General features: G+C 37.4%; 1 protein-coding gene and 1 long non-coding RNA gene across 2 annotated transcripts in view; both read right to left on the bottom strand.

Moving 5' to 3' along the window:
* Dennd4a (DENN domain containing 4A) overlaps window positions 1-2,476 on the bottom strand; it is a 126,204-nt gene extending 123,728 nt beyond the window's left edge. The window contains exon 1 of the mRNA XM_048793118.1: window positions 2,171-2,476. The gene's annotated coding sequence lies outside the window, so the exon portion shown is untranslated. The remainder of the gene's footprint in view (window positions 1-2,170) is intronic.
* Window positions 2,477-18,282: 15,806 nt separating this feature from the next.
* On the bottom strand, window positions 18,283-20,130 carry LOC125613391. Its single transcript, XR_007343966.1, has 3 exons — window positions 19,955-20,130; window positions 18,914-18,924; window positions 18,283-18,293 (listed from the first exon to the last, which is right to left on the bottom strand). It is a non-coding gene; the product is annotated as an uncharacterized LOC125613391 (long non-coding RNA).
* Window positions 20,131-21,666: the final 1,536 nt, after the last annotated feature.

Raw genomic sequence — 21,666 nt, 5'->3', positions numbered from 1 at the left:
AAAAAAAAAAAAAAAAAGATAGGGGATGAGAAAAGCAATATACAAAGGTCATTACCATTGCATTGCTGGGTTTTCAAAACACTACTTTTTAAAAATTTTTTCTGGGGATTCAACCCAGACATCCTGCATGCTAAGTAAGCCCTGTAACATGGAGCTAAATCCCCAGCCCTTATTTATTTGATTTTTGAGACAGTCTCACCAAATGGCTCAGGCTGGATTGGAACTGTGTTCCTCCTGCCTTAGCCTCCCTATGCTAGCACTCTATCCCCAGCCCACACGCACTACCTTTTATATCATACAGGGCACTTGAAGTTCAAGTGAAACTGACTAAGTTGCATTAGGAAGACCAAGTCAGTAGATGTTAATGTTGTTATCCAAAAGCATATGTTAAAAAAAAAATAGATCTAAGGAACAAACTAAAAAAAGTAAGCAGAATAAGAATGTGGCCAGTAGTGAAACTATAAATTAGAGTAAGAAGAAGTTGTGGCTTAGGGTGAGTTCTCTGTTAGAATGTTTACTTGACCATTTATTTTACTTAGGTTTACTTTTATTTTTCTGAAGTCTTGTGTGGAGTTTAACAGGTTGCCTATGTAAATTTAATATGATCCACAAATCTGATATAGAAGCTTTTTATAAATACTGTACATATTTAAGGAAAAGCAGATTTTTAGATTGTTAGGGAGTCCAATACATAAAAGCAATTATATAAAACAAATCTTTACACCTACATACATAGTCTATTTATAAAGAACAACATGAATGTAAAATAGACAGTAACTGAGGATGAATAAGTTTTCCAATGTTAACAGGGAAGTGGAAGCACATTTGGAGGTTAGTCTATTAGTAGTTAAGGATGAAAGTTTAGGGAAGAATTAATAATGCTCAGGTTAATCGTTAGAACTAAGAAATTCAAAGGATTTAAATAACTGATTTGGGCAAACAAGGGTATTATCAAGAATGGACATACCTATGCTGCTACCTAGATTGGGTTAAAAGATATCTTGCAAAATAGACTTTACTCTTGTCACTACTTTGAAAAAGATGCATGGCCTAAGTGAGTGCACTGACTATGAAGCAAGATGTTGAGATGTTCCAGATGTTAAGCAGCTGTAGAGTTAAAAAAAAAAAAAGTCACTTTCTGGGATTGGAACAGGAAGGAAACTAGTGATGTATGTTTCATTTGTGAAGAAACTGCACCTTGGAACCAATATTATTAGCTTATAATTCCCAGGAAACTTTTATATGGGGGAACTAAAACGCCTCAGCAATTTTAACTGGGGCCTAGTTAAATTCCTTGAAATGAGAAGTTACTGTGCAATTTTTTTTCAAGAACTACGTAGCTGTCTCTGAGAAACTTCTGTAAAAAAAAAAAAAATCTATGAGGCTGGGGTTGTGGCTCGGTGGTAGCACACTCATCTGACATGGGTGAGGCACTGGGTTCGATCCTCAGTACCACATAAAAATAAACAAATAAAACAAAGGTCTTTTTAAAAAGTCTATAACTTCAGAGGGAACAGGAAAGGGAGTTTTTTGCCTTAGATGAAGACTTGAGCAGAAGACCTGGGCACAAGTAGTTTTGGAAGGACTGTTTTAATTTTTGTTTTGTTTTACTTTCTTTTGTTTGTCCTCCCTCCCTGCCCCACATACTCTTATTTTATTCATAACTGAGATACTACTAAGATATTAACAAGTCCTAATTGGAATTTTGGAATACTGGCAGGGAGGTTGGGGGATCTTGATGTTTCATCTTCTGTTAAACTTTTCCCTTCAACTCCAACTACATATCAGCCATTCCCCGCTTTTGAGTATTTTATAATCAAAACTAGAGTCATTCGAAGGACTTTTCAGACCTTTCATTATATTGCCTTCTATTCATTTTGTGAATAGTTGCCCCAGTTCTTAACTACATAGCTTATAACAACCTATACAACCTCCACATTTAGATAGAAAGATTGTTATCATCATTATCAGAATCATGTAGGTGTTTATATATGTCCACATAAGTAGACATTTACAAAGGAAATTCCAAACATTCCCTTTCCTCAATGAACAAGTAACAACCTTGACACAAGACAATTAGTTTATACCGCAGATTTCCTGTCTCCCATTTACATCTTAATCTGAATCTCACACCCTGAAACCTCAAAAGAAATTGCACAGGACTACATACCTTATTGCTACTCCATAAGTGATGATCGACTGTTGTTATTTCATTAGTCTTCATAATTCTCAGATTATAAAGTTGGCAATCATTGATTTAGATGATTACTTGTACTTCATCTACTTTTCTGGAAAACTAAATATTAGAGTCCCTTCAGGAACCATCTTCCTCTTCAGTAAAAAACAGGGTTCCTTCGAGGTAGCAACTCAGAACATTTAGATTTTTTTTTTTTTGGTTTGTTTTAAAAATCAATTTTCTAGAAGACCTTCCTGTAAAAGTTACATGGAGTACTCTTTCCCCTAATCTCTTTTTTCTTTGCTGTCCTCTAGGGTTTACAACAGAAACAGTTATGTTACAATTGTGGGCAAGGTTTTGCAATAGAATGGCCTTGAAATAGAATACTGTCCACTGGAAAATTTAGGCAATCAAAATGGAATAAATGCAACCACACCTGTTAGACTTTATGAATTTCTTCTTATAAAGAAAGCTATGGCCTTTTCTGAAGAATGCTGCTCCCTAAGTGACCATGCACCCACTCTATCATGGAGCTCTCACTTGGTGTTCACATTCAGTCCTAACTCTGTAACTAAGACAACCCTAACATCTACAAGTGTTGCTGTAGTTGCTAAAAGGCAGCTGCAGAAAATATGTGTGTGGCTACTTGCTCTCAACCACAGGGTTGGTCATTTCTCTTAAAAATGTCAAAATCATTGGCGGCATATCAACTCTAAAATTTTACTGTAAATGTCTACCTACTTAAACTACCTCAGCATGTGAATTAATCAGGTGCAGTAGTAGAACATTTAGATTTTTCGTTTTGTTTTGTTTTAAAAATCAATTTTCTAGAAGACCTTCATGTAAAAAAAAAAAAACCAAAGCTGGTTTCTGAAAAATGTGTTGTTCACTGGTATGAATTTTTTCCCCCTTAAGAGGGTTCATTACTCAGACCACAGACGTCTTACTAGGTTTCAGTTTGTTTTTATTCTCAATTTTGATTCTGATACGAAATTGAAATGACAAATAGCAACATGTGGGCCACCCTGATACACGGAAAATTCTCCTTAGCCTGCACATGACTCATGATAACTGTGTAGTATGTTGTCATTAGAACTGCTTATCTGACATCTCAAAACATTTTGTAAACATAGTATATCCACTTAAAACCAGCCTAATGAAAGGAACTTTCCAGTATTTTTCTCCATGCCCACATATATAAGATCACTTTTCAATGTGAAAACTTGAAGAAGGATTGTTTTAAACTTTTTTCAGCAGTTGTGGGTAAATGGCAAGGGTTCTAATAAATGTCACAAGCCAGTGGCTAAGTTCACCAATGTGGTTTTCCTAACCACACACAAGTGTGTTCAGGCAATCATTGGTCTCATGATCTATTAAACAGGTTTAATTGTGTACTGGGACAATATTTTAGGATAATTAGTTGAAAAAAAAAGCCTCAGAATAAACATGATTCCAGAGTAATAGGATGCCCTTTCATCTTTCTTTTAGATTTTTTCATATGTAAGTCTCTGGGGTTCTTGACTGGTTGGAATAACTTACTTCAGGTGATCTTTGCATTAGTTTAATTTTTCTATGAATTAAGATTTTTTTAAAAGTAGTTTAATGGAAACTCATGCACTGAATAAGCTGTTATCAGCACACTTTAATGTTCCTGTGGAGCACTTGAAGCTCATGAGTTAAATCAAACTGTTAAGTAGCATAAAATGATTGTTCACCTATGTAACAAGACCAAAGGTTGATGTAAGTTTGACCTAAATATGTAACAACAACAACAACAAAAAAAAAAGTCTTGGATTTGTGGCAGCATCTAGATGACACAAAAAAAAGTAGAGACTTGGTGAGTATTCAGTTCTAGTTATTTTGAAAAATGGGAAAAACTAATTTGAACTTTGTGGTCTAAATTATTTGGTTTGGGCTAGACTCTTTGGGTTTGATTCCTTGCATTCTTCTAATGCCTTTGCTCAAAAAAATGTGACAATATGTTCCATGTTGCTGACAATTTTAATCACAAAAAGAAAGCAAGGAAGAGTATCTATTGCAGTCTTTAGCAGGAATAAGCAAGCAAGCATATTTTTAACATCCATTACAAAGCAAATGTAGTCACTCAATTTGCAGGAGAGAAGAATCTATCAAACACTAAAATTTATATTTTGTTTTTCATAGAGTGAAAAAAAAACTTTATTTGGAACTTGATTTTAAAGCCTTTAATAAAAAGGAGCTGGAATTCAGCTTTTGTAAAAGCCAATGATTCTTAAACTAAAAGTTGCTTGGCTTATCCTTAGATTTATAATTCAAAATATTCCTGGGTTTCTGGCTTGGTTCAGAAAAACAAGCACCATGTACATTTTCTGAATTAGAAGCCTAAAAAAAAAAAACTACTACTTTTCTTAATTACACTGCATTTTATAAGATTACTCCTTCTAAAATTAGCTTTATGATGGTAAACAGCTGTATGAAAAGTGAAAATTTTAGGGATTCATCTGGCTATTTCAGATATAAAAATTCAACTACCTCTTTCATTTTTAAATCAAATGTATTTTACAATTGTGTAAGATAAGCAACACTTTAGTACATTAAAAGGTATTTAAGTCTCATGTGCATGAGGATTTTTTTTTGGTGCTACATGTTAGAAATCTAAAAATAGACATACTGTTCATTTTTAAACAGGAAGATTTTGTTCATGATCTTACAAGGATTCTCAGAATGAGAACTGAACTCACAGTTTCTAAGCAAAGTTTGCCTTTGGCCAGCAGAGACTGTTAGAGGTCCTATTGTATCTTTATCTAAGCTGACAATATTTTGTCTTTTTCTTACAAAATTATTTAACACAATAAAAATAAGTTTTGTCAAGTCAAGCATGGTGGTGCATGCCTGTAACCCTAGTAGTAAGGCAACCAGGGAAGCTGAGGCAGGAGGATTACAAGGTTCTAGGCCAGCCTGGGTAACTTAGTGAGACCCTGTCTCAAAATTTAAAAAAATAAAGAAAAGAAAAAGATAAAAGACTGGAGATGTAGTTCAGTGGTAGAATGCCCCAGTGTTCAATCCTCATACAGACAGGCACACGCACGCACACACAGCCAAACAAACCAAAACAAACTGTCAAACTGCTTCCCAGAGTGTTTATATGATAATGCATTGTTATCAAAAATGTATGAGAATGTAAAAGAGAATTCAGTTGCTCCCTGTTTTCACCAGCACTTGATATTGTCACTGTTTTATTCTAGTTTTTCTAATAAGTGTAATAGAATCTTATAGTGGTTTTAATTTGCATTTCTCTAATGAGTAAGGATGGTAAGGAACTTTTTTGGGCCTGTTTTTCACCTATGTCTCTTCTTTGGTGAAGTGTTTATTCACATCTCTTGCTCAGTATTTTATTGGGCTGTTTGTCTTCTTATTGTTCAGTTTTGAGCGTTCTTTACATATTCTGACATTTGTTAGATATATGATTAGCAAATATATTTTTCTTCTCTACAAGTTGTCTTTTCATTCTAGTAACAATGTCTTTCACAGAACAAAAATTTCATTTTGATGAAGTCCAAATTATCATTTTTCTTTTATCGGTCATTTTTTGATTTTGTATCCAATAACTCTTTGCCTATCTATATTTTTTTCCTATATTTTATTCTAAATGTTTTATTTAGGCCTACATAGTTCATTTTTCATAACAATCTTTGTCTTTTAATTGGAGTGTTTTATCCTTTTATATTTAATGTAATTATTAATATATTTGAATTTGTTCCTACCATCCTATTTTGTGCTTTTCCCTTGTTCCTTCCAGTTTTTTTTTCTTCTTTTGAGTGTATATATACGTCTTTTGAAATTTTTTTCTCCCTTCAATTTTTCCCTCTCTACTATTTTGTAATTTATACTCAATTTTTGCTTTTTTTTTTCATGCTAGTCATGTTATAAATGTAAATCCTTGGGCTATACCCTAGACCTGAGTCAGATTTGTGTTTAAATAAAGCCCTTCGGGTGATTTCAGTGCTTGCATACTTATTAGTTTTATCCTTCTCCCAGGCAACACAAACTCCTTAGATAGTTTAATTCCATTTACTGCCTTCCAAATAGTTACTGTTGTCTTGTATTTTAGGTCTTCTTTAAAAAGCCCTGTAAGATGTTGCTATTTTATACAATAAAGATTTGTTTAGCTTTACCCATATTTATCATTTCCTTTGCTTTTCAATGATTCACTTTTTCTTTTCTTTCTTTCTTTTTTTGAGATGAGGGTCTAGCTATGTTCTCAGGGCTGGTCTCAACTTTTACCTCAGCCTCCTAAGTAGCTGGAAATACAGGTATGCACTATTGCACCCTATTTTCATTCTGGGTTTTTAAGCCTTTCATCTAGGTTCACTTTCTTTTTAGGTAAGTGCATTCTCTCACTTTCTTTTTGGATAGCTATTTATTTCTGGGAATAAAATTCTAAGTTAGCTTTTTTCCCCCCCTTGTTTTCTTTTTTCTCTCTCTCCTGAGTAGAAGGTAACAGTCTGTTTCTGAGATTATCTTTTGGTATTTTGTTGTTTCACTAGGTTGTGTTTAAGAAGGTTTTTTAAAAAATTGGTTTAGTTGTTTTTGTTGTTGTTTTAAATACAGCTTGAAATTTGGTGGACTTTTTAAACTTGCATTTTTGTACAGATGGGTCCTAGAAAACTCTTGGCTATTATCTCTTCAAATATTGCCTACACATTGTTTTCTTCCTTCTCTCCTTTCCATAAATCCAATTAGATGGATAAATATTAATGGTCTTATTATGCTCCATGTCTACTTACTACTCATTCATGTTTTGCTTATTCTTGTTTCCCTTTACTATAGGCTGGATAACTTCTATTGTCATATCTTTTGCTTCACTAATTTTCTCTTCACTTGTGTCTAATCTACTCTCATGCTTGTCCATTATGTTATTGATTTCAGTTATTGTGTTATTTATTTCTGTAAGTTCTATTTTTTAAAATCTTCTGGGCTATTTTCTATTGTTTCCTGTTTTGAATAAGTGTTTTCCACTTTGTTTTATTTCTTAAAAATAATAAAGATAATTTTAAAAATAAAACAAATTTTCACCTTTTACATCTGACAATTCAAATATCTGAAGGCTTTGTGGATGTTTTCTGTTGATTGCATTGGATGTTGTTTCTAGTGGTCCCCCATCCCCAACATACAACCTTTCTTTGGTGTTTAGTGTTTGTTATTATGAGCTGCTCACTTTCCTAAGAAAATAACTTGTGGGTTATTGAGGTACATTCCTCTAGAGAGGATTTGTATTTGCTTCTTCCATGTACCTGGGGCTACTTACTCAACTTGTAGTAATAGCTTGAAGCCTTTAAGGACCTGTTTGCCTATAGTTCATCACCAATCTTTCATGGTCAGCACTTTTTGGTCCTTAATTCTAAGTACTATAGGAGCTTGCAATCCTCTGACAATGAATGACTATGTAGGATTTCATCCTCCGCCAAAGGGTCTCATCTTTATAGGGAGAAGTATCTCTTACAGGAATCTCCAAGGCCTAAGCTTTATCTTCTGTCCTAGGTCCCTCTCCCCCATGAAACTAAAGCTAAAGTTCACCAGGTTGAACAAATAGCATTAGGGCAAAGTGATCTCAGGCTCCTAGCATCGAATAACTCCAGGAGCATCATTTTAGGTGAACAGAGTATAAATGTTCACCAGGTTGAACAAATAGCATTAGGGCAAAGTGATCTCAGGCTCCTAGCATCGAATAACTCCAGGAGCATCATTTTAGGTGAACAGAGTATAAATGGTGCCTCTTGGTTTTGTATGTGTGTGCACTGTTTTCCATTTATATGTCTCCTTCACCTCTCTTTGGCCCAGTAATTCTCTCCCTCCCTTCCTTTCTTCCTTCTTTCCTGACCATGCTTCAATGCTTCTGAGTTTAGGATTTTCAAAAATCCAGCTTTCTCAGTTGTTTCCAGTGGAAGGTGCAGTCTGAATTACTAGCCAGTCATATGCCTGAAAACAGAACTTTCAAATCTAACTTGATATACCTTACAACTTAGAAAAATATCTGACATCCTAATTTGTTCAAATAATAATTACCCCTTTTCTGGCACTAAAGCTTTAAGTAGGAATAGATTGATGAAATTGGAAAGAATCAATAGTTTCTTGCATTTAACTGTCCCCTCATGAATGTTAATTAACGCGTGTGTTAGATTTACATTGAAATACCAAAGTACCTCAAAGGTTTAATAGTGACCACAAATTTTTAAAATGTTTCTCAGAAAATGAGTATGTTAAACTAGAATCACGTGTGTCTGTTGCATAGAAAGTTCTGTCTCCATAGTTACACTAAAACACAACATGTACAAAGAGGAAATGTCTTTTGGTGGTTGATAAGCTAAAAGGAAGTGACTCTTGTACTACAGTATTAGGAATCTTTGTAAACTTTTGCTCAAAGATGGAAGGTTTCAGATCCTCCTGTACTAACTCTTGCTCATAAAAGTAGCTGTGGAAAAACTACATGTGTCATTATTGCTAAGACTCAATGTATTGATGTCACATAGAAAATCAGAATGTAGAGACCCTTTTTTGTGGTTTAACTCTCTCTGTTATTTACAGTATTTGCTCTGAAGTGAAATACAATAAAGTTTATTTAATTAAAGGGAAAGAAAATCTATTTTAGCCCAATGTGATATTAGCCCCATTCCCCACTTAGAAAAAATTATTTAAAAACACGTATCAAATCATCCTTGGAGACCATAGGGTCCAATTGTGCTTAGCATACAGTAGATATTTAATAAATGTTTGTTGAACTAATTAATTAATGAACAATATACAGTGGGTCATCAATTTTAAAATATAGCATAATAGTGACTAAAATACTGACTCAATGCTGCTATGAAAGAACATGCAATGAGAAGGATGCCTGGGATTCAGTTCCCATCTAGGGCTTTCTAGCGCTATGGCCATAACTGCTCAGGGCCCTGGTTTCTTCATCACTTGCCCTATTCTTGGGTCAAACTGAACTTCCACTCCCTGTACATGTTGCATGATTTCCCAATTCAGTGTCCTTGTCCTTAAAATTATCTAAAATACCCTTCCCCCATCACTGCATGGCTAACCTATCTAGCCAAGGCATCCTATTTTCCATAATCTGCCTAGTGCAAATATACCCCACCAAGCTCCCTTAACACTACCCTGGTTAGAAGTTATTTTTGCTCCAATCTCAGATATCATCCTTTTTCTTTTTAACTCATTTAATACATTGGTATCATTTAATATTTGATAAGCTTATGTTCTGATCTTTTATGACACTATCTGTGTTATTCCTCTGCTAGACTGGAAGTTCATGAAGGTAGAGCCCACAGAACTTGCTTTATTTTTTGTATCCCTCCATAACACCTAGCCAACTACATTAAAGATTATGTGTTCAGTAAATATCTGCTGAATCTGAAAGTAGGGCATAATAATGCTTTTCTTGCTGAGGATAGAGGGTTTGTCAGATGATAGCTTGAGGCCATTTCCAGCTTTTAGACCAATGACTGTGGAGCATTGATGGGGAATGCTGGATATAAATAAGTAAGGAAAATTTTATGAGCTATTTATCCATTAACAGGAAAAGGAAAGAGAATAATGCTTGAGTGGATCAGAGCCCATTTAAAGCAGAGATGGAGAAGGAAATGGATGATGCAAGAAGAGAAAGAGACAAAGCAAGATTGGTCTAATCATTTTTTTGAAAGTTATTTTCTCAACTGCATTTTTGAAAGACTACACATACCTGGGTACAGCTGGCATATTTGTGTCCCTGATTTTGAGAAAGTCCCTGAGGACTTGAGTCAGATGGTGAATTACATTTTTAAAATACAGTTAATTATGTTGAGTGAAAGAAGGCGGACACAAAACAAGACATACTGATTCCTTTATTATGAACTTTAGAAACAGAAAAGCTAACTTGTGGTGATAGAAGTCAAAAGGGTAGTTACCCTGGCAGGGTCCTGACTTATAAAGTTCACAAAGGAACTCTGGAGATGTGGGTAATAGTCTATATTTAGATCTGGGTGGTGGTTACATGGTGCTACTCACGTAAAAATATTTTAAGTTGCACACTGAAGATTTATGAACTCTACTGTATGTAAGTTATGCCCCAATTGAAAAAAAATGCAGTTAACAAATCTCATTGTCCCCATCACTGGTGAGCAGATAGATAATAGATGAAAGTTAAATAGTATGTTTCCTGCAAAAAATAAAGTACACTTTTTAAAATTCCAGAGTTCTCTCTGGGAACCTGTGACCAGATGGCTCTCATAAATAATGCATCAAAATATGGTTAGGACTAGAAGAATTCATGATGTGTGATAAAAAGAAAACAACCAGTGATTGCATAGTTTACTCTTTTTGACTTTCATTGCTATTTTTTGGAAGAGCCAGGATCACCAATGGTCACGCAGTAAGAGTGGGAAAAGGAGGAGACTCACTGGCTCTGAAACCTTGAATAACTCCAAGGGTTTCGGGCACTGGATGTTTCCTCTGTTAAATGGAAAAATATTTTATCTGGTCAAAGATATGGGACAGGATCAAGTGATCTAAGACTCCTTCCAGCTCTTAAAATTTTTGGCTTATGAAAATGGAACTATGAGGAACTGCGGTTATAGCTTTCATATTATTGAAAATGGGATGGAAAAATAAGTCATGTTTAAAATCTGTAATAATAGGAAACAAACAATGTAGATGGCTATGCCAAATAGTAAAAGAAAACATCTTTCCAAACACTCTGAGCTATCTGGAACCATTTGCTGTTATTCCCTGGGGACTTTTCCAGCCCTCAGCAAAGTCTTTACCTAATAATGCTTAAATTAAAAGTAAAAGAAAAAGAGAGACACCCAGCAACTTGGGAGGCTGAGGCAGGAAGATTGCAAGTTTGAGGCCAGACTCAGAAACTTAACAAAGTCCTCAGAAACCTAAACAAGACCCTATCTCAAAATAAAAAGTAAATAAGTAAAAAAGACTGGGGATGTAGCTCAGTGGTAAAGCACTCCTGGATTCAATCCCCTGTACTGGGGTAAGGGGAGGGAGAGAAAGGGAAAAGTACAAGGAAAAAAATTAAAAAAAAATAAGGGAATAGTTTTAGATTTAAATAGAAGAAAGCATTGTATGGTAAGTTTTTCCCTTGTGGGTTCACATTTATGGAGAATAAATTCATTGCAAAAAAAAAGTCTTTTGTAAAATGTATGAGCAAAGGAGCACTAGTTTAGCTCAAATAAAATCTCACAGATAAGAGGAACTATGTGGCATTATGTCTCCTTTCAGTACTAGTCAGTGAGCATAATCTCCATTTTTCTAAAAAGGCAACTGAAGCTCAGTGAGGCTCAATGACATATGACTGGGAAGAGAACTGAGAGATAAAAAGCCAGTACAATCAGAGACATGAAAAATTGTGCACTAGATGTGTAATATGAATTGAAGTGCACTCTGCTATCATGTATATCAAATTAGAATAAATAAATTAAAAAAAAAAAAAAAGCCAGCTCTCAGGCTTCTGATTGGTTGTTTCCTTGGCTGCACCACACTGCCCCTTATGGTTCCTTTTGCATTGACCTGAACTCCAGGGAGGACATTCATTGTCTTTTGTTGTTGCTGTTCTTGTTTGGGGTACTGGGGATTGAACCCAGGGGCTTTACCACTGAGCTGCATCCTCAATCCATTTATTTACTTATTTGTTTGTTTATGTTTTTTTTAATATTTATTTTTTAGTTATAGGTGGACACAATGTCCTTATTTTACTTTATCTGGTGCTGAAGATCAAACCCAGTGCCTCACGCATGCTAGGCGAGCATTCTACCTCTGAGCCACAACCCCAGACCTTTATTATTTATTTTGAGAAAGGATGGGCTAATTGCTTAGGGCCTCACTAAGTGGCTGAGGCTGGCCTCAAACTTTCGATCCTCCACCCTCAGTCTCTTGAGTCACTGGGATTACAAGCATTCATCACCTCATCCAGCCACTATCATTTGTTTTAAAAGCAATTACAGAAGTGGGAAGCTAATGGTCTATAGGAGTCAAAAGGCAATTCCACTTATAAGTGACTGAATAATCTTGAAAAATCATTTAATTTCATTGAGCCTCAGTTTCTTTATCTGAAATAGCACCTGCCATTGAAGCAGAGATCATCTGAAGTAACCTAAGAGAAAATTACCTAAATGGTAAACCAAAATATGTTTATTATTATTTTTTAAATATTTATTAGTTGTTGATGGCCCTTTATTTTATTTATTTGTATGTGGTGCTGAGAATCAAACCCAGTGCCTCACGCATACTAGGCAAGGGCGCTACTACTGAGCCACAACCCTTGCCCCCAAATATGGTTATTATAATGAAGAAATCTATACCTACATAGTGAATTAAGGAATTAGTGATTATGAAACAATATACCTGATAAAAATGCTCTATGTGAATACATGTTAAGCAGCATTGCCATTAGTACCCATAAAATAAATGATCCTATAAAAGAAATGTCCTTTGTTTATTATAGCAGTCTGGCATAATCACTTTGAATAAAACTCCAAAGAACCATCCCTAATGTGTTGATGCTGGTTGTAAAAAGAACCTCTACCGAGGACGAATGTCTCTATGCCCCCTCCATACTTTACATTATCAAGCTTTTAAAATTTGTGAAACTAGTAGGCAAAACCAATGTCCTTGTGTTTGTTTTTATGTTTCATTTTTTGAGACAGGGTCTTGCTAAATTGCCCAGGCTGGCCTCAAACTTGAGATCCTCCCACCTCCTGAGTTGCTAGGATTATAGGCAGGCACCACTTTGCCCAGCTGTCCTATTGCATTGAGCCACATCCCCAGCCCTATTTGTTGTATTTTACTTAGAGACAGGGTCTCACTGGGTTGCTTAGCGCCTCGCTTTTGCTGAGGCTGGCTTTGAACTCGTGATTCTCCTGTCTCAGCCTCCAGAGCCGCTGAGATTACAGGCTTGCTCACCACGCCTGGCTATCCTATTGCTTTTTAATTTGCACTTTCTTAATTATAAGTGAGGCTTGTTGTGTATTCATCTTTTTATTGGAAATGTAAATTTGGAAAGCTACTGGACAGTACCAAGTAAAATTTTAAGTGCACATGCCTTTAAAACCAGAAATTCCATTTTTCTTTTCTTTCTTTTTGGGTACCAGGGATTGAACCCAGAGGTACTTAACCACTGAGCCACATCCCCAACTAGTTTTTATTTTTTACTTAGAGACAGGGTCTCACTGTGTTGCTTAGGGCCTTGCTAAATTACGAGGCTGGCTTTGAACTTGTGATCCTCCTACCTCAGCCTCCCAGCTGCTGGGATTATAGGCATGCACCATTCCACCCAACAGAAATTCCATTTTTCAATAGCTCCCTTAGAGGAAAAAAAGATCATGCATATATGCACACAGAGGTATGTCCAAGTGTTTTCTCTGCAGTGTGGTCTAAAGTAGCAAGTAACTAAAAAAAAAAAAAAAAATTAAAGAAAAAAAAATAACCATCAAGATAAACTGGAATATGCAAACCATGACAAAGTATGACTTCAAAAATAGTGATGTTTCAACATGAGGGAAAAGCACATTGCAGAACAATATGGACAATATAACACTACTTGAAGAAGAAAAGGAAAACTATATATTTCTATATACATATGTAAATGACATGGAAATGTCTTGCATGTTTCTTAACTGAAGACCGGTTACCTAGGGGAAGGAAACAAATTGAGCAAGTGGCCCAGGGAGAGTTTTGCATTCTCTGTATTGTTTGAATCTTTAAAGCAAGAATGTATTTTGTATTACTTGACCAATTAAAAATATGTAGTTAAAATAAATAATAGGCTAGGGTTGTGGCTCAGAGGTAAAGTGCTCGCCTAGCACACGTGAGGCACTGGGTTCGATCCTCAGCACCACATGAAGTAAAATAAAGACATTGTGTCCACCTATAACAAAAAATAAAAATTAAAAACAAACAAACAAATAAATAATACTGGGGCTGGGGTTATGGCTCAATGGTACAGTGCCTGCCTAGCATGCGTGAGGCACTGGGTTCGCGCCTCAGCACCACATAAAAGTAAATAAATAAACAAACAAATAATAAAGGTATTGTGTCCATCTACAACTAAAAAAAATATTAAAAATGATACTAAATGCTAGACTATAAAGTCTTAAAGAGAGGATGTTATTAGTTCTGTATGAATAACTTCAGGGTTATAGAAATTTCTTGGATTTTCTAGGATTGCAAAATAAGAGTGAGTCCAATTACAGCTGAATTTATAGGATACCTGTCATTCAAGTAAAGAGTAAAAAATGTACACAAGAATCAAAATCATCTAAAATGCCTGCATATTTGATATTATGGAGAAACTGACTGATTTCGTGTTCACTTTTAGTTCAGGTATCAGATAGATAAGACTAAGGTTGATCTTCCATGTTACTGGTTTTAATTTACTTAAACAATTGTTGTGTCCTTTATTAATATTTTACATCAACCAGAGTTGATATCAGTGAAGTGGACTCTCCTTTTTGGCATTAGTTTTTTTCACTTTGTCACAGAAAAATGTGAAAAAGAGAAAAACATTGAAAGTTATAAAGAAAAAGATGTAAATCTGTCATCAAAAATAAATACTGTTAACAATTTAGGTGGTTTTCCCTTTGAATACAGGTGTTCACAGAATTGGGTTAATATTGTACATATAGTTTTGTGTCCTTGCTTTTTTTCAATTAACATCATATTTTAAGCATTTCTGCATATCGTCACAGAGTCTTCAAAAATGTTTATTATGGCATAATATTTCAAAGGACTTATACATCATGATTTATCTATTATAGGAAATATAACTTGTTTTCATTTTTTTTACCATTATATTTAAATCTGTGAAGAACATCCTTGCATGTAATTCACTATTCCACCTTTGATTATGTCCCTAGAATGTATTCCTAGAAATGGGATTATAGGATTGGCAGTTATTTTCTATTTCCAGCCCCCGTACCCCCTCAACATAAAAAAAAGCAAGCCAGGCACCGTGACACATGCATGTAATCCCAGCAGCTCAAGAGGCTGAGACAGAAGGATTGTGAGTTCCAAAGCCAGCCTCAACAATTTAGCAAGGTTTTAAGCAACTCAGAGAGACTCAGTCTCTAAAATATTTTTTTAATATAAAAAATAAAAAAGGCTGGAGATGTGGCTCAGTGGTTAATCCCCAGTACCAAGAAAAAAAAAAAAGTACAAGTTGCAGAACAATGTAGGCAATATAACACCTTTCCTCATTCTGCTTGGTGTCCTTATTGATTATATATCTCCAGAATCCCTTGCCCCTTTAACTTCCTTCTGTCAATGCGGTGGCACCAGCAGAGATCAGAGGCCTAGAAGAGCAAGGTCTGGGTATTTCTGTCACTCTCTTCCTGTTGTGAGGCAGTAGCTACATGCACTTCCCAGCCCCCAGCCCATCCTCCTTTCTGGAAGGTCCTTCTTCCACAGTTCCAGCTCTCACTGGATTCCATAGGATCATTTCCTCTCTTTGTTTCTGTAAACTCAGGAGTAGTCAGAGCTTCCCACTGTTATTTTTCCCTTGCATACTCCCTTAACTCAGCCTATCCAGCTACCCATCTGTAAATAGTTCTTTTATTTAAGTCTGTTCATTTGAGCCATCCTGGGTAAATCTTTTTCCTTCTGGCATCCTGACAGACACAGGTTAAAGAATATAAACTTTTTTTCTTTTTCTAGGCTGGGGATCAAACCCAGGGCCTCACAAATGCTAGCAAGCACTCCACCACTGAGTTCAGGAGTAAAAACTTTTAAAATACATTTTGAAACATGTTCTTGATTGCCAGACATGGTGGCACATACCTGTAATACCAGAGACTCAAGAAGTTGAGGCAGGAGGATAGTAAATTCAAGGTCAGTCTTAGCAACCCTATCTCAAAATAAAAAAATAAAAAGGGTTGGCACTGTAGATCAGTGATATAAGTGCCCCTGAGTTCAATTGCCTGTGTGTGTGTGTGTGTGTGTGTGTGTGTGTGTGTGTGTGTGTGAGAGAGAGAGAGAGAGAGAGAGAGAGAGTTTTTTTTTTCTGGATATTGACAAATTACAATGCAGAAAGGTCATATCTGTTTACACTCTCATTAGTAGGCATAAAAACCAACTGAGATGGGCTCTTAAAGTTTCAATAGATATTTGAGGGCATTCAGTTTCCTGTTATCTGGTGCCCTCTTCTCTGATATCACTCATAGACGAAAGCTTCTGCCATAGGCCATCTAAAGACAAGTCATGCATGACACTGGCAATAATATTTAGATATGCAGTTTTGTATCATTTATAAACCTGAAACTCACAGTGCAAGGGGAGACCCTGAACTATATTTTGAAAATAACTTCTTTGACATTTGTGTATAGGGAAGAACAAATTGTACCTAGGCTCACAGAGTATAGTGTGGTTTGGGAATGTCAGCTTTTTATGCAGCGTACAGCTAAACTCTAGCCCAGGAAACCAGGGGGCAGGATCCAGCGCTGTTGCCATTAAGAACTTAACATACCTATCAGAAAAGAATTCCCACACCATTTCCCTAGCACTGGCTTTTTTAAGAAAACAGTTTGCAGGTGCATGAATCACAAAAAGGAAAAATAATCATGAGACATCTCTTTGCTCTTCTTTTTCTCAATTGAGAAGCAACTATTGGCATTTTACACAATGGGATTTTGGCTGAGTCAAATCAGGTGAATATAGCCTCACTTTTTTCTTGTTTTTATTTTTGTATTACAAAAAAATGTGACACCTAGTGGGCAGGACATGAAAATGCCTTTATGAGAGATGTGAGTTCAGAAGAATATCCAGGTAAATGATATTCAAGAACTACCTCAATATTTAATTCTGCAAAAGTAGTCTTATTAGGGAAGTACCCACAGCCAGGTAGCAGACCAAAGGTTGAGACAAATTGGGCAACTAAGATACATTATTATCAGATATTCTATAGTACTTAATTTTATTTTCAAAGACCTTTCAACATAAAGTTTCCTTCTTTAACACTAAGTATAGTCTCTCCCCCTAGCCTGTGGGCTCCCTAAGGGAAGAGGCTGCTCTGGTTTCCTCCCAGCACAAGCCCTGGGTTTAGAGCATAAAGAATAAGTGCTTGGTAAAACTGATGAACTGAACTGATCTGAACAACTATCCCAAGAGGTGGGATCATTTCTGATTTTTTTTTTCTGAGTGAAGAAACAAAAGATCAAAGAGTGGAGAACATTGCCTTTTAGTTAAATAAGAGCCATAGACCATGAGGGAAATCCCCTTGCTCATCTAAATGCCCGTCAGCCTTCCCCCGGTGGTTTGACTTAGAAGCAGCCATCGTAATTCTGTTGCTAGGGACCCTTTTGGGAGGTCATAAGTTGTCTACTATAGGGGAGTCAAGGCTCCAGAGGGAGGCCTTCTTTAGGTCCTCCATGATAAGTTACTTGGTACCATTCTTCATTTCCATCTCACAATGGACTTTTCAGTTTCTCATTTCAGTTCTCATAAATCACATGCTTAATGAAATCCTTGGAGTGTAGATGGGAAAATACACTCCTTTAGCCAAGGAACTCATAAATCCTAAGTTGTCTCTGGCCAGGCTTTGTCTTTGGAAAGCACCTTATGAGAAGTCCTCACCACACCACACAGCATGTAAAAGGGTAACAAATCCAGAAGGTAATCTGGGCCAGTGTTTCTCAAACTAAGGTTCATGGACTCCTAGGAGTTCTGCCCGATGAGTTCTTAGTTCTAGAAGTTATCTTTTGTGATGTTAGAGTTCCTTCTATGATCATCTACAGTTAATATAAACATTTTCTGGACCACCTGGCTAGCTACCACAAAAGTGGATTTTATTTATTTATTCACTGGAGATTAAATCCAGAGCTTTGTGCATGATACTAAGCATGTTCCCTACCACCAAGTCACATCACCAGCCCACTCATAAGTAGATCTTTAAAAAAACATTTTTTTTAGTTGTAGATGGACACAATGCCTTTATTTATTTATTTTTATGTGGGCTGAGGGTCAAACCCAGTGCCTCACATGTGCTAGGCAAGCACTCTACCACTGAGCCACAACTGTAGCCCTCATAAGTGGATCTTATTACACAATTCACTGCTTCATACAGAGTAGCTCAGATATCCTAGTACCTGGAGGTCAGCTAACATAAATTATGTAACTTTTTCCCACTTAGATAGAATTCATATGCCATAAAATTTACACAAGGCTGTACAACCATCACCACTATACAATTCTAGAACATTTTCATCATCCCCCTGCAAAAAAAAAAAAAAAAAAATCCCCATACTCATACATAGTCATTGCCCTTTTTCCTCTTTCACTCACTCCTAGCAACCACTATTCTATTTTCTATCTCTTTGGATTATACTATTCTAAACATTTCATGTGAAGGGAATCATAGGATATGTGTCCTTTGGCATCTGGCTTCCTTCATTTAGCACTTTTTCAAGGTCCATCCATGTATTAGCATTATTAGCATTTCATTCTTTCTTCTGGAAGAACATTGTTCCATTGTATCCCATTGTTGATCCATTCATCAGATGATGGACATTTGGTTTGTTTTCTCTTTTGAGCCATCATGAATACTGCTGCTCTGAGAAGCTTTTAATTCTAAGTTATAAAAACTGGGGTCTGCAAGTCTTTGCGTATGTTATTGGGGTCAGTGGTTTCTTAGATTTGAGAAATAATGACTTGGGCTGACACTGCTGCTTAAAATTAAGAGTTAGTGAAAGCTTAGAAGCTTGACTAGATTTGTAGCACAAGTGTGCTGTCTTTCTTATCTGCAAGGAGTGGACCTCTTGGTTTAGGGCCTTCCCAAGTCCTCTTCAGTTCTCCACTGGAGAGAGCCACCATTAGCAGTGTGGTTGCCACTTACTAGTAACACTGACTTATGTTGATTTAGCCCAGATGCTGGGCAGCTTTTAATTCTCCTAACTCCTAGCCTGAATAATGGTAATATTTCCTCAGGCTAAGAGCCAGTAAAAAGAATCACCTGGCCAAACATCCCCATTCAGCCAGCCTTCCTTAGAGTGGCCTCCCAGGGGAGCAATCTGGACAAACAAAGCTGTTGACCCAGTTCAAAGGCCTGGAAAATCATCATGTGAGTCACTGGGACAACAGAGCAAAGTGCCAGGCCCCTGAGAAACCATAAGTACCGGTTTCCAGTGTCATTGTGTCCCCATAGAGTGAGGCTGGGAGTCCCAGGGCAGCCCGCCATTTTTCACACAGCTGCTCCTCCGAGTGGTTTCCAAGCTCCTTGGCCTTGTGAATGGTGCCGCAGGGGAGCATTCCTACTCTGCTCCCAGCAGGCTCTGCACACAGCAATCCAGAGAGTGACAGCTCCGTTAGAGGAAACCAAAACAAACCTGGATACTTAGAGGAAGACGTATAGTGTTGTTTGGAACAAGGCCACAGGGTCTCTCCCTGGGAAGGAAGTGCTGAAGCAGCTACACCAATTTCAAACTGAAGACAAGGAATCCAGAAACAATCTTTTAAAATAATAAGTGAGTGAAGTAGAGCTTTCCAAAAGAGCACCTCCAAATTACTTAAGGGGTCATTTATAATGTTCTGAAAATGTATTTCCTAAATTACACAAGGAACTGGCAAACAGCCAGAAAAAGCAAAGCAGGTAACACTGTTCTATGGGGTGTGCAGTTTGCTGGCTGGATGTCAGAAAGAATGCCAAAAGCTTCATGAGTCTCCAGGTGTCTCTTCCATGGGCTTAAAGGCCTTCTGGGGAAGGGTGAGTGTCTTAGTGTTACAGAGTGGGGCTTTCGGGGGAAACTGAGGCAGCACAAAAACTCCCCCTCTTCAAACCTCGATTCTTCCTATCAAGTCAGAAAGATCTCAGACATGTTGCTCAGAGTAACAAGAATGAGTTTATTGAAGGGATAGGAAAAGGGAAAGGGGACACTCTCAAGGGAGAGAGTGGGTCCTCTCAGAGAGGAGAGAGATAATGTGCCTCTCCCGCACTTCTGTTTTATTGGGGGCTTCAGGGAAGTTTCCAGAGAGTCCCACCCAGGTCCACCTCTTGACATTTTTTGGGGGGTGGATACCGAGGATTGAACTCAGGGGCACTCAACCACTGAGCCACATCCCCTTTTTTGTATTTTATTTAGAGACAGGGTCTCACTGAGTTTCTTATTGCCTCACTTTTGCTGAGGCTGGCTTTGAACTCACGAGACTCCTGCCTCAACCTCCCGAGCTGCTGGGATTACAGGCATGCGCCATCAAGTTGGCTCACCTCTTGACTTTTGACTGACAACAGGGTGACATCAGACTTTCAGGTCCCTGTGGCCGTGACAACTCTATGTCACCTTGGCTCATGCTGACTGGTTCTAATTGGATTCTTAATCATTTTTACAGGTTTTGTGGTTAGGAAGAATTATTCTTATCTTCCGGAATCTGGTCCATGAAGAGGGTCACAAATATCTCTCCCTTCAAAGTAACTTGGGTTCCTTTTTTCAACATTGTTTCCTGCATGTCGCAGATAACAGTTTGCTGAGGAAGTGACATATCTTGTCCATTTAGGCCAGACAGGGCTGCAGGTAATTGCTTTTTGGCAAAGAAAGCATGTGGGGGTAACACAGTGGGCCCATTTTATAGAATTATTCTCTTAAACTTGTTTACCCACCATCCTCATCTGTCTGTTCCCTAACATGAGTACATTTTCTGTTGCCATAATAGAATAACTGAGACTAGGTAATTTATAAAGAAAATACATTTATTTAGCTCATTGCCGCAGTCTGGCTGGGCACAATCAGGAGCCACTTGTCAAAAGAAACTAACTTTATTTTTAGAACCACACACGCCAAACAAAACAGCCTCTCAGGAAAAACCCTCAGAGCCTCAACTGCCACCACCGGCTTTCCACAAGCCTCTCTCTCCCACACAAGCTTCTCTCCACCTCCCACAATCCTCCTGCTCTTGAGGCCGATTGGCTGGGTCACGTGGGCGGAGCCAAAAAAATCCCCCAATGAACAGCTCCGTGGTCTGAAAGGGCAGGGAAACGGCCCAATGAGCATCACCGCAGAGGAGCCAATCAGCTAGATGTTGCTGGGGCCACTGTGAGCCAATCATCAGCTGGCAGCTGGAAGTTTGCTGGCAGCTGGAAGTTTGCTGGGGCCCCTCAACACTGTTGGCCAACGCTATTGGCTCTCAACACTCTCAACATCTCCCCCTCTCTGTTTAAACAACAAGCATGTGGCTTAGGGACCGTGCCTGCCTTAGGTTGTCCAATAGTACATATGGTCCTTAGGCTGGTACCATTGCAATTGGATCTTACCTGTCACTGACTACCGGTCCAGTATACAGCCACACCTGTGGAGAGGTCTTTGTACCAGCAGGGGGGTGAGGTTCTTTGCCTCACCTCTGTTGGCCCCCAAATTTTAGGCTGGACGATTCATCGGAGGATGCAAAATGCCATGACATTAAGCCAATTGAGGGCTCCTTTGAAAAATTGTACCACCGGTGACATCATCAGCAAAAATACCCCAACACTACCACAAGTCGCT

Source organism: Marmota marmota, unplaced genomic scaffold, assembly GCF_001458135.2.
Source record: "Marmota marmota marmota unplaced genomic scaffold, marMar, whole genome shotgun sequence".
Classification (NCBI taxonomy): Eukaryota; Metazoa; Chordata; class Mammalia; order Rodentia; family Sciuridae; genus Marmota; species Marmota marmota.
Note: the sequence above shows the minus strand (reverse complement) of the source record. Positions and strands in the feature narration are given on the sequence as shown.